Consider the following 13,918-nt stretch of genomic DNA (forward strand, 5'->3'; position numbering starts at 1 on the left):
TTGGGATGGGATGCGCATCAGACATCTTCTTTTAATCAAAACCTAGAGTAAAGGGAAGGCGATAGAGAAATATGAATTTTATATATGTTTAAGTCTTGGGGGAAATAATTACCTTGTTGGTATACTTTAATGTAATCAGTATTACTTTATTGAGGTGTATAATGTACATGGTACAGTTATGATGCTTTTATTCATGCATAAATCCCAGTTGTCTGTGGAGGTTTAGCACCTCTGATTTTGCTGACCTCGACGCCACACCCAGTGTGGGGAAGGCGGCTAAGAGCAGAAAGCACGTATCACTAGAACGAGAGGGACGTATAACTCTGATCTCTCTCAGTGTCGCAGTTGTATCTTTCTGTGGCCAGTAAAGAGAGATTAAATCTGCTCAGTTTTGCTTCACCTGCACACGCTACCTTCTAAGTTCCTTCAACAGGATTCTACACCGATTCCCACCATCTCCAGTGTGTGAGAAGACGTTTTGGTGGAGTGTGTCAGCCGGAAGTGACTTTGACCAGGAGCAGCATTACCTTGCTTGGAACTGTGAGGTCACGACTCAGCTGATATGCATAAATTGGTGATCAGCTGTGGGGTTCCAAGCTGATATATATATTAGTGACTATAGTTGAGGAATTCCATACACCCGAAACGGTTACAGTGGCGGGATTCCTGCCTGCTGTTACAACCACTAATACTACAACCACCACTACTACAACTACTATTACTATAGCTACCACAACAACTACTAGTACTGCCAGACATACTACCACTACTACTACCCCTACAAGTACTACTACAAAAAAGTAAAAAAAAAAAAATATTGTTAACAAAGTACCGGTAGTTATTTACATACTGCCCATAATCGGAAATGCTTCCCACTATGATTTTTTCTTTCCTGTGACTTGTACTTTTTCATTATAACAAATATGTATAAACAAATATTTTCCATATAAAATAAGGCAACGACTTTATCATGAAACAAACTTACTGCTTTCATTATTCACATAAATATACACAGAGCAGTAGAATAAGTAAAATAATTTTTCTAATTATACAAATAAACAACATACTGGTATGTACAAAACTAACACTAACTTATGCATAATACCCAGATGTCTTACACACACACACAAAAGACCTCTAAAGACCTCTAAAGGTGACTTTCCAGAGTGTAAACACTGTGGAGGAGATACTAAAAAATGCAAAGAATCTTATGGAAAAGAGGAGTTCAAAAATGTATGGATAAAAAGATGCCTAACACAAGAGGAACTGGAATTACTGAAAGAGAAAAGGGAGGAAGCAAAAACAAGAAATGAGGGAAGATCAGAAGAGGAAGAGAAGAAATTTTTTTACAAAGTAATAGGATTGCAGGTACGAAAGTGGTACACAAACAGGATGGAATAAAAAGGAGGAAGGTAGTAGAACCATGTCATGACAAGTATATAAACAAGATGATAAAGTTGATGTACTCAAATGTGGATGGAATGGTATCTAAATTACTAGAGATGAATGATTATGTCAGAGAAAATGAACCACAAATAATATGCCTAACTGAAACAAAATTAACACCAAGGATTTCCAATGACATACTAAACTTAGAGGAATACAATATATGGAGAAAAGACCGAAATTTAAAAAAAGGAGGAATTATAATATTAACTAAGAAAAATCTAAAAGTTAATGAAATAAAACTAGATATACCATCACAAGTAGAACTGATTGCAGTAGAGATCAACACATCTGAAGGGAAAGTAATTGTAGCCAATTTGTACATGCCACCCAGATCAAACACATGGGAAAGAGACGAATATGAGGACCTGGCAGAGAGTACAATTCAGAGTGTAAGATCATTACTACATAAAATGGAAGAGAAATCGGAAAGAATTATACTAACTGGGGATTTTAATACAAATATAAATTGGAATACTCTAGATATAATTAGCCAAGAAAGCTGTTAGGACCAAAAGCTCCTGGATCTCGTGCAAGAGTTTTTCCTAACGCAACATGTAAGGGAAACCACCAGAAAATGAGGACTCGACATACCTTCAGTGCTAGATCTAATATTTACTAGGCAAGAAAATGATATTGACAGTTTAATATATCACCCTCCACTCGGCAAAAGCGATAATGCAGGTCTAAATTACAACTTCAGGATAGCATATGACATAGTTAACAGCAATCAAAGTTACAAAAAGAGCCTAAACTATAAAAAGGGAAATTATCAAGACCTAAAGAAGTATTTCTTAGAAGTTGATGGGAAAATGAGCTTAGAGGACAAGATTTAAATGCTGTATATAAAAAATTCTGTGAATTTTATAAAATAGGAGTCCAGAAGTACATCCCACAGCACAAAGAAGCAGATAAGAAAATACAGAAATGGTTCAATATAGAATGTAAAAAATCAAAAGAAAGAAGAGATTTGTTGTGGAATAGATACTGAAGACACAATAGTGAAAGGGCATATAATAATTTCAAACAGGCAAAAAACAATTATACAAGAATAAGGAGGGAAGCCCAAAAACAGTTTGAGGAGGATATAATAAATAAAAGTAGTGATCAACCAAAGCTGTTTTACAGCTACATCAGAAGCAAAACCAAAGTAAAAGATATAATACAATCCATTACCGACGATGGAATCACTTATACACAAGAGAAAGATATTTGTGAAGCACTAAATAAGAATTTCCAATTAGTTTTTACAGATGAAAAAATTTTTGAGAGGGACTATGTGGAACATGCATGTCCACACATACTACCAGATATATAAATAGCAGAAAAAGTAATACAGGAGGAGTTAAGTAAATTAGACAGAGGAAAAGCAAGTGGTCCTGATGAAATTTCATGTTGGGTACTACAAGAATGTGCAAAGGAGTTAAGTAAACCATTATTTTTAATTTTCAAGAAATCCTTGAGTCAAGGTAAACTACCTGATATTTGGAAAAAAGCAAATATTGTCCCCTTATTCAAGAAAGGAAATAGACAAAATCCACTCAACTACCGACCAGTATCACTGACCAGTGTTGTAAGCAAGATATTAGAAAAGCTTATAAGAAAAAGCTTGGGTAAATCATCTAGAAGAACACAGTATGATAACAGAAAGACAGTTTGGTTTCAGAAAAGGAAAATCATGTGTTACTAATCTGTTGAGCTACTATGACAGAGTAACAAACACAATACAGGAAAGAGAAGGATGGGTGGACAGTATCTATTTAGATTTCAAGAAAGCTTTTGACACAGTACCACACCAAAGACTTTTATGGAAACTGTACCATCAAGGAGGAATTCGAGGCAAACTGTTTTGTTGGATGCAAGATTTTCTCATAAAAAGAGAAATGAGGACAGTACTAAGAGCAGGGCTGTTTCTACCCTTTTGGGGGCCCTAGGCAGAATTTTGGGGGCCCCTATCTTATGAAACTATGGTGGGGGGATTCCAAACCATCTAAGGTGATCAGGCAGCATGCATATAACATTTAAATACTTCAAGAGAGCCAAGAAATAGCCAAGCACCACAACCTCGAGTCACTTTACACATATTTTAATTTCTTAAAAAGCTAATATTGGTAGCTTGGGGGCCCCCTAGTGGCATCGGGGGCCCTAGGCAACCGCATACTTCGCCTATAGCAAGAAACGGCCCTGACTAAGAGGAAACTACTCATCATGGAAAGGAGTGACTAGTGGAGTACCACAGGGTTCAGTGCTGGCACCAATTATGTTTTTAGTGTATATAAATGATATAAACAGTAACACTGGAAATGAGAGCTATCTGAATATGTTTGCAGATGATGCAAAAATACAAAGGAGAATTACTAGCACAGACTCTTGTAGGGAGCTACAAGAAGAATTAAATAAGCTTCATGAATGGAGTAATACATGGCAAATGGAATTCAATGTGGACAAGTGTCATGTAATCAAGTTTGGTAAAAGTGGAAAAAGACCTGATTGGGATTATAAGTTAGGAAATAAAACCCTACACACATCAGAAAGAGAGAAAGACCTAGGTGTGATTATCAATAACAGACTATCTCCGGCTGACCACATCAGCGAGAAGGTACGGAACATGTATACACTGCTTGCAAATATGAGAATAGCATTCACATACATAAATGAAGACATGCTAAGAAGGATAATAACATCATTCATTAGACCAACCCTGGAATATGCATCAGTAGTCTGGAGTCCTCATCTCAAAAAACACATAGACAAGATTGAAAAAGTTCAAAGGGCCGCTACAAGATGGATACCAAGCTTAAGGGACCTAAGCTACGAAGAAAGACTAAATAAACTGAATCTACCAACAATACAGGAGAGAAGGAAAAGAGGTGACATGATAATGCTATATAAGTGCATATCAGGGAAGGAGAAAATAGACATAAATGATTACTTAACATATGGAGAAGCATCAGCAAGAGGACACTGCAAAAAACTGCATAAGAAGAGAGGTGATAAAGACGTAAGGAAATTCAGTTTCCCAAACAGAGCAATTGATCAATGGAATGCACTACCGAATGAAATAGTGTGTGCCAAAACAATTCTTATGACTGTCTCCATGCCTTCACCTCAGGGAGTCCAGACTCCGACTCCTGTGAGACAAAATAAATCAATTAGGAAAAGGTGTTAGGGAGTTTTGATGGTGCTGGATGGATTTATGTAACACAGGACAGAAGGGTGTAATAAGCACAATAAATCACTTAGGAAAAGGTGTTAGGGAGCTTTGATGATACTGGAAGGATGGAAAATACACACACACACACACACACAATATCACTTAGGAAAAGATGTTAGGGAGCTTTGGTGGTGTTGGGAGAATTTCTGTAACACAGGACAGTAAGGTGTAATAAGCAAAATAAATCACTTAGGAAGAGGTGTTGGTGATACTGGGAAAATAAATCACTTTGGAAAAGGTGTTAGGGAGCTTTGCTGGTGATAGATGGATTTCTGTAACACAGGACAGTAAGGTGTCACTTAGGAAAAGGTGTTAGGGAGCTTTGGTGATATAGGAAAGATTTATGTAACACAAGACAGTAAGGTGGAATAAGCAAAATAAATCACTTAGGAAAAGGTGTTAGGGAGCTTTGGTGATACAGGAAGGATTTATGTAACACAAGACAGTAAGGTGTAATAAGCAAAATAAATCACTTAGGAAAAGGTGTTAGGGAGCTTTGGTGATATAGGAAGGATTTATGTAACACAAGACAGGAAGGTGTAATAAGCAAAATAAATCACTTGGGAAAAGGTGTTAGGGAGCTTTGGTGATACAGGAAGGATTTATGTAACACAAGACAGTAAGGTGTAATAAGCAAAATAAATCACTTAGGAAAAGGTGTTGGTGATATTGGGAAAAAAAAAAAAATCACTCAGGAAAAGGTGTTGGGGAGCTTTGGTGATATGGGAAGGATTTATGTAACACAAGACATTACTGTGTAGCTAATAAGCAAAATAAATCACTTAGGAAAAGGTGTTAGGGAGCTTTGGTGGTGTTGGAAGGATTTATGTAACACAGGACAGAAAGGTGTATGATTAAAATCACTTAAGAATGGGTGTTAGGGAGCTTTGGTGATATAGGAAGGATTTATGTAGCACAGGACAGTATGGTGTAATAAGCAAAATAAATCACTTACGAATAGCTGTTAGGGAGCTTTGGTGATACAGGATGGATTTATGTAACACAGGACAGCAAGGTGTAATAAGAAAAACAAATCACTTAGGAAAAGATGTTAGGGAGCTTTGGTGATACTGGAAGAAAAAAAAAAAAAATCACTTATGAAAGGGTGTTAAGGAGCTTTGGTGTTATAGGAAGGATTTATGTAGCACAGGACAGTGAGGTGTAATAAGCAAAATAAATCACTTAGGAAAATTTGTGAGGGAGCTTTTACTTATATATGCTCCTGTGGGGGAAACAGAGAAGGAAAATGCTCACCCTTGTGGAATGGTTGTGGAGAGGTTGCATTAAGACAACTAGACAAAATTCAGAATAAAGCTGTTAGAATCATTAACAATCCTGCCATTACATATAAACTACCTCCCCTGCAAGTAAGAAGGAATGTTGCCTCCCTTGCATTATTTTACAGATATTTTTTTGGCAAATGCTCAGACGAAGTTGCGTCCATGGTGCCACCTCTCCATGCCTTCCCTCGTGCTACACGGGCATCTGGTAGCGCTTATGACTGGAATGTCACTCAGCCATATTGCAGAACTTCTGCCTATCAGAATTATTTCATTCCCCGAACTGCATCTCTCTGGAACTCGCTTCCCCAGAGTTGTTTTCCTCCAAATTTCAACCCACAACTGTTTAAGTCTAACTGTTACAGATATTTTATGAACAGAGGACACCAGCAATCTGGTGTATGGATTATTTTTTTTTTACCCATTTGTTTTTCTTTCCTCCGTTCTGTTATTTATAAAAAAAAAAAAAAAAAAAGTGTGAGTCTCCTCAGTTACTAGTCCAATTTATCCTTCACGCTGACTACACCTGGTCATCAACTCAATTGAAAGGGGTTACAAAGCTTTGTTTAGGAATGAGTCTCCTTGGTTACTAGTCAAAGCAATTCTCCAATCTGACTTACACTTGCAATCAACAGAGCTGAAAGGGGTTATGGATCTTTGTTATGAGGCAGGAATGAGTCTCCTTGGTTACTAGTCAAATCAATTCTCCAATCTGACTACACTTGCCATCAACAGAGCTGAAAGGGGTTATGTTATGAGGCTGGAATGAGTCTCCTTGGTTACTAGTCAAATCAACACTCCAATCTGACTACACTTGCCATCGCCTGAGCTGAAAGGGGTTATGGATCTTTGTTATGAGGCAGGAATGAGTCTCCTTGGTTACTAGTCAAATTCATCCTTCATTCTGACTACACTTGCCATCAGCACAGCTGAAAGGGGTTATGGATCTTTGTTATAAGGCAGGAATGAGTCTCCTTGGTTACTAGTCAAATTCATCCTTCATTCTGACTACACTTGCCATCAGCACAGCTGAAAGGGGTTATGGATCTTTGTTATAAGGCAGGAATGAGTCTCCTTGGTTACTAGTCAAATTCATCCTTCATTCTGACTACACTTGCCATCAACACAGCTGAAAGGGGTTATGGATCTTTGTTATAAGGCAGGAATGAGTCTCCTTGGTTACTAGTCAAATTCATCCTTCATTCTGACTACACTTGCCATCAACACAGCTGAAAGGGGTTATGGATCTTTGTTATAAGGCAGGAATGAGTCTCCTTGGTTACTAGTCAAATTCATCCTTCATTCTGACTACACTTGCCATCAACACAGCTGAAAGGGGTTATGGATCTTTGTTATAAGGCAGGAATGAGTCTCCTTGGTTACTAGTCAAATTCATCCTTCATTCTGACTACACTTGCCATCAACACAGCTGAAAGGGGTTATGGATCTTTGTTATAAGGCAGGAATGAGTCTCCTTGGTTACTAGTCAAATTCATCCTTCATTCTGACTACACTTGCCATCAACACAGCTGAAAGGGGTTATGGATCTTTGTTATAAGGCAGGAATGAGTCTCCTTGGTTACTAGTCAAATTCATCCTTCATTCTGACTACACTTGCCATCAACACAGCTGAAAGGGGTTAAGGATCTTTGTTATAAGGCAGGAATGAGTCTCCTTGGTTACTAGTCAAATTCATCCTTCATTCTGACTACACTTGCCATCAACACAGCTGAAAGGGGTTAAGGATCTTTGTTATAAGGCAGGAATGAGTCTCCTTGGTTACTAGTCAAATTCATCCTTCATTCTGACTACACTTGCCATCAACACAGCTGAAAGGGGTTATGGATCTTTGTTATAAGGCAGGAATGAGTCTCCTTGGTTACTAGTCAAATTCATCCTTCATTCTGACTACACTTGCCATCAACACAGCTGAAAGGGGTTATGGATCTTTGTTATAAGGCAGGAATGAGTCTCCTTGGTTACTAGTCAAATTCATCCTTCATTCTGACTACACTTGCCATCAACACAGCTGAAAGGGGTTAAGGATCTTTGTTATAAGGCAGGAATGAGTCTCCTTGGTTACTAGTCAAATTCATCCTTCATTCTGACTACACTTGCCATCAACACAGCTGAAAGGGGTTAAGGATCTTTGTTATAAGGCAGGAATGAGTCTCCTTGGTTACTAGTCAAATTCATCCTTCATTCTGACTACACTTGCCATCAACACAGCTGAAAGGGGTTAAGGATCTTTGTTATAAGGCAGCAAGTCATTTGTTTTTCCTTCCTCTGTTATCTGAAAAAAAAAAAAGAAAAAAAAAAGCCAGACACAGCAGCACCACCGGGCTATTCCTGCCTGTCCTGGTGGAAATTTTTTGTGTGACCGAAATTTCCAAACGGACGCAAGCGTTTTGTCCAGATAGTGGGAAAAACTGTACGAATTATGGTTTGCAACAGCCAGGTCACATGGTCTGGGTAATGGATGGTCCAGGTAGTGGTTGTCTGGATAATTAACAGATTACTGTATATAAAATATCTATCTATCTATCTATTGCCAGACACCTCAATTTCGTTTGGGGTGGCCACAAACAAATCGCCTCCAAGTCGCCCTGTCCCCCGCCATTTCACTCCCCTCCTCCCAACTCACACCCCCCTCTCTCATATACCTCTCCACCCCATCCCTCCATCTCATCCTCGGCCTCCCCCTCCCTCTTTCCCCCTCCACCTCACTCACATACACTCTCTTCATCAGTCTTTCACCCTCCATCCTCCACATGGCCAAACCACCTCAGTGTGTTCCTCATAACGCTTCCTATCACATCCACATCAACTCCACAACGCTCCTTTATATCCTCATTCGTCAGCCTGTCTCTCCACGTGACTCCACAGGCTCCTCTTAAATAAATCATTTCCACTGCTCTCACTCTTGACTAAAAAAGGCAGAAAAATTATACATACAACAGACAATATGCAGATACAATGGAGATAATATGCAGATCCATCCATCCATCATTCAATCCTATGTTGCCCCATGAGGAGTGTAGGAGCCCAGGGCTAGGCAAGTTGGTCCTGACATTTAAGATGAGTGTGACCAGCCTCACTCATCCCTGAGTGGCATTACGTGAGCAATAAAACCCCAACCACCCCTTGGATGTAAACCTTCGCCGGCTCAATCTGATTGGAGCACCGCAATTACCCACTAAACCACCAGGCGCCATAATTTGGTTATATGGTTACCACCCAACGTAGTAAATGGTTTTCTGGTGTACAGGAAACCATTTGGCTTGTCACTCAGTGTAGAGTCACACACAGGCAGAAGGAAGAGGAAAGAATGAAGGAAAGACAGAAGAGGGAGTGTAAAGTCACCCGTAGGCAGAAGGAAAAGGAAGAAAAACGAAGGAAAGAGAGAAGAGGAAGGAGGGAATGGGCAGACACTCAAAGCAGCACTATACTGAGTAAGTGGATGGTGAGTGCCCTCATCTACCACAAAATAATAATAATAATAATAATACTGGTAACAATAATAATGCTGCTACTCCTCACCTTGCCCTAGGGTGGGGAAGGAGGTTCGGATGATGATGATGATGATGATGATGATGATAATAATAATAACAATAATCCCAGTAATAATAATAATAATAATAATAATAATAATACCTGTACTGTATGTGGAATTCTGACCCGCCCATATACACTAATATACAGTAGTTGCCTCTGCCATATTTCCCTATTACAATTACTGTACTTACTGAGATATGGTACTTATAAAGGAAAGAGGTGTGTGGGGCCATCTGTTGTGTGCAAGGGGAACTGCCGGGCCTCAGGTTATGCATTGTAAGGAGTAGAAGAGTTAGATGTACAATAATAATAATAATAATAATGACTAATAATAAAAATAGCTAATAATAAAAATATTACCCTACTTGGCAATATGATGAGCAATACCGGTAAATTAATAAATACCGTAACTATTATAATAATAATAATAATAATAACTATAATCTATCTGTCTGTTTTTAAGAACTAAAAAACAGAGGAGGGGGTCCCTAGTCCCCTTTGGGGCTAAGATGCGAATGAATATGTTTGAGTGGATGAGCAAATGGGGAGTGAATATGTTTGAGTGGATGAGCAAATGGGGAGTGAATATGTTTGAGTGGATGAGCAAATTGGGAGTGTGTCGTCCTGTCTCGGCTACCTCCCTATACTTGGGGGAAGCAGCCTAGGTATATAGATAATTAGATAATCTATCCATAGCCAGACGCCTTAATCCCATAAGGGGTGTCCACAAACAAATAGCCTCCATGATGCCCTGTCCCCTGCCATTTTGTTGCCCTTCCTTCAGGTCACACCCTCCTCTCCCATATACCTCTCCACTCTATCTCTCCGTCTCATCCTTGGTCTTCCCCTCCCTCACTCCCCCTCCACCTCCTTGCATACATTCTCCTCGTTAGTCTCTTGCTGCCCATCTTTTCCACATGGCCAAACCACCTCAATGTATTTCTCCTAACACTTTCTATCACATCCACACCACAACGCTCCTTCACTTCCTCATTTCTCAGTCTGTCTCTCCATGTGACTCCACATGCTTCTCTCAAATAACTCATTTCCACTGCTCTCACTCTTGACTTGTGTCCCTCCAACAAGGTCCAAACTTCACATCCATATGTTAGAGTTGGTATCACAATACTGTCATGTAGTAACTTTTTCACTTCCATGCTCACTTCCCTGTTCCTTATCACTGCTTTCAAAGAACAAGCAACCTTTTGTCCTTGTTGCACTTCCTCCTCTAAACTTCCGTCCTTCCTCATTTTAAATTGGAAACAAAATCCACTCCACCAAACAACTGTCAGTACAGCAAAAGAGACATGGATAGTCAGTAGGATACAATGACAACACAAAAAATCAGTTTTTACACCCAAAATAGTAAAAAAAGAAAAAAAAAATGCACTGGAAAAAGTAAATGCATTTGGGTACATTTGAGTCTCTTCCACTATGCCAGAAACAACCACTCACAGGCAGGGCTTAAGGAACATCATAACAACACGGGGGACAAAATTATGCAGGAAAACCTCTGCCTCCCTCTGCTACTTGGTGGTGGCTCTGGTGACCCTGATACACGTCCACAAGGTATGCGCCTGCTGTGTGGATTCCTGCAATCGTCAGGGCAGCTCACCCGCCTGTGACCGAAGACACTGCACCATCGGCTGAGGAAGGGCAGTGGGTTGTGTCCTCAACTGTGGTCCTTTATACCCAGAAGATGAAGGTCATTTATCACCCTGAAAATAATCAGAAAAATTCAGAAAACAAACTGGAGGAAAACGGTACAAACTGAATTGGTAAGGTCTTTCTGCTGTTTAAAGTGTACATTTACCAGAATCTTTTTTTTTTTTTAAGTATATTTCATTGCTGAAATAAGTTTCCTGGCATTTATGATGGGATGTTTTAGGCATTAACCCACCCAGACCTCATTCAACCTAACTTATACCAAAGTAGTGAAACAAGAGACCTTATTCTAAACTAGCATGGATGTCTAGGTGACAGGAAGGGCACAAATTTAAACCATGTACCAAATATTCCTGTGTACTTTGTCAACAAAGATCAGTTTGCAGGAAAAGAAAAATCTTAATTCTTCTTTTCCTGCCGAGGAGTAACTGGAAGAAGAAGGGAACCAAACAGCACATCTGTGGGCATCACACCTTTGTTGCCAGGCATGTGTCCAGGTCAGTTCCAAGCTTGTTTTATCAAAAGCTGTGCAGGCTGCCTACCACTCCTTCCATAATTGCTTCATAGTAGCTTAATATTCTACTGCCAGTTACTTGGGAAATGATGACGATGATTGTAATATGTTTGGCCATGTGGAGAGGATGGAGGGTGTGAAAAACTGACGAAGAGAGTGTATGTGAGTGAGGTGGAGGGGGGAAGGGGGAGGGGGAGGCCGAGGATGAGATGGAGGGATGGGGTGGAGAGGTATATGAGAGAGGGGGGTGTGAGTTGGGAGCAGGGCAGTGAAATGGCGGGGGACAGGGCGACTTGGAGGCGATTTGTTTGTGGCCACCCCAAACGGGATTGAGGCGTCTGGCAATAGATAGATAGATAGATGATGGTAATGGTGATGGCCTGTGTTACTGTCTTTATCCGTGACAGCTGTAGTTCAAGCCAGTGGTGGGATGCACAGGTGATGGAGAGTCAGCCTATACCTCTGGGCCATGTCACCCACACAACCCAAGGTCACACACTGTATGGTTTTCAACTCCCTCAGTGGGATGACCTGTTCCTGTATTTTTTCTTGCCATCACCAAATGATCTTGTTTGACATAGGAGAGATTTTACTTCACTGCTGCAGCATCATCATCCGGACCTCCTTTCCCACCCTAGGGCAGGGTGAGGAGTGTCAACGTCCAGACAGCTCAAGTTTACCCAGTCCAGTGGGCCATGCTTCTGTTCACTCATCACTCAAGCCCCTGGAATTCTGGTTCTGTCTGTTACACCAAAATGAATTAAATGATCTAAAAGCAGTAAGTGTAAACAGTGGTTGGTGGTGGCGACCATCATCCACTCATTTGATGTAGTGCTGCCTACATTTTCCTGCACCTTTATCATTCTTTTTCTGTGTCTGGCCTCCTCACTTCCTATTTCTCCCATCCTTAAAGAGGTTAATGGTGAGGGAGCAGTAAAATGCATGAGTTTTCACACTTAGTTCAGTGAGCTTGAAAAGAGTTTTGTGACCGGTTTGTGTTACGGGGTGAGAAAAAATCTGCTCCCACAGTATGTGATGAGTTTATGTGTTGACGTAAGAAGGTAGATAAGATACTTAAGTGAGTTCAATTCAGTTTATACTGCTTTGTTGTCATGTTTTTTAGTCAGGCTTATTACACTCATGTTTACCACAGAAGTTGTACACAGTCACTAACCAGAGTTTGTGGATTTCTGAACAGTTCCAGTGGCATCTCTAGGGGGTCTTTATGCTTCCATTACAGTAGATATGTATTATTCCAGGTTATTATGTTAATGATTGTCAACTGCCATACCACGTTGAGTACACCGCTTCCCGTCCGATCAGCGAAGTTAAGCAACGTTGGGTCTGGTTAGTACTTGGATGGGTGACCGCCTGGGAACACCAGATGCTGTTGGCATCCCTACGTGTCAAGTGGGGTTGGTGGAGAATTAGTGCCCCTCCCTGTAAAACAATTAACTCTAAGCCCTTGGCCACCCCGTTTGGGATACATGGCGTCTGGCAATGAATGAATGAATGAACTTTACATATATGTGTAATGCTGTGTTTTTAAGGCGACTTCTCGTCGTAAAAACACAAGCACTGGAACGGGGTCCTTTTACTAGACCGGATGTAATGCACTAACAAAGGAACAGGGCATAAAAAGAGACAGTACACCGTATCACATCTATTGCTTAAGTCCTACTCATTACAGTGTACATACAACGATATTTAGTACATGGGAGAACAGAGATACAAGATTACACTCAACTGCACAGAATGATCACATATATATTAACACTGTGGCACAGGGAAGTCGTGGATATTCTTTACTGTTACTTGAATGGAATATTACATCACTGTGGTTGTTAGTTTGAATTAATTATTATGTCACTTCAAGATAATAATAAACTGGGGCGTTTCACTTTAGATCACTGCGATTGGGAGTCTGTTTTGGGGATATTACTATAATAGAGGTAGGGTGCGGATAGCGACACTCGACACTGTCACCAGGTCGCAAGGACACATACACTTGCCTTTCGGCTCACTCGCGCACCTACCTCTAGTTTCACAGAAAACTCCCTGGTTCCTTGATGCAGGGGGGACTGAGTTATTTACCACTTTACACTTCTTACCCTGATTACACGAGTTTCTGTTATGCCACTGTTTAATATATCTTCTACATAAACACTGTCTCTGTACTCTGGATCACTGTCACTGTCACTGTCTTACCCTTGTTTCCTGGGTTATCAAATCACTGGTACTTAC

General features: G+C 40.2%; 1 non-coding gene across 1 annotated transcript; it reads left to right on the top strand.

Annotated features, from left to right (window-relative positions):
* The first annotated feature begins 12,951 nt into the window (after nt 1–12,951).
* LOC145411996 (5S ribosomal RNA) lies at nt 12,952–13,070 on the top strand. The gene has a single exon (XR_013899508.1). It is a non-coding gene; the product is annotated as a 5S ribosomal RNA (ribosomal RNA).
* Nucleotides 13,071–13,918: the final 848 nt, after the last annotated feature.

Source organism: Coenobita brevimanus, chromosome 91 (genome assembly GCF_032717465.1).
Source record: "Coenobita brevimanus isolate Jiangsu-jjx chromosome 91, ASM3271746v2, whole genome shotgun sequence".
Classification (NCBI taxonomy): Eukaryota; Metazoa; Arthropoda; class Malacostraca; order Decapoda; family Coenobitidae; genus Coenobita; species Coenobita brevimanus.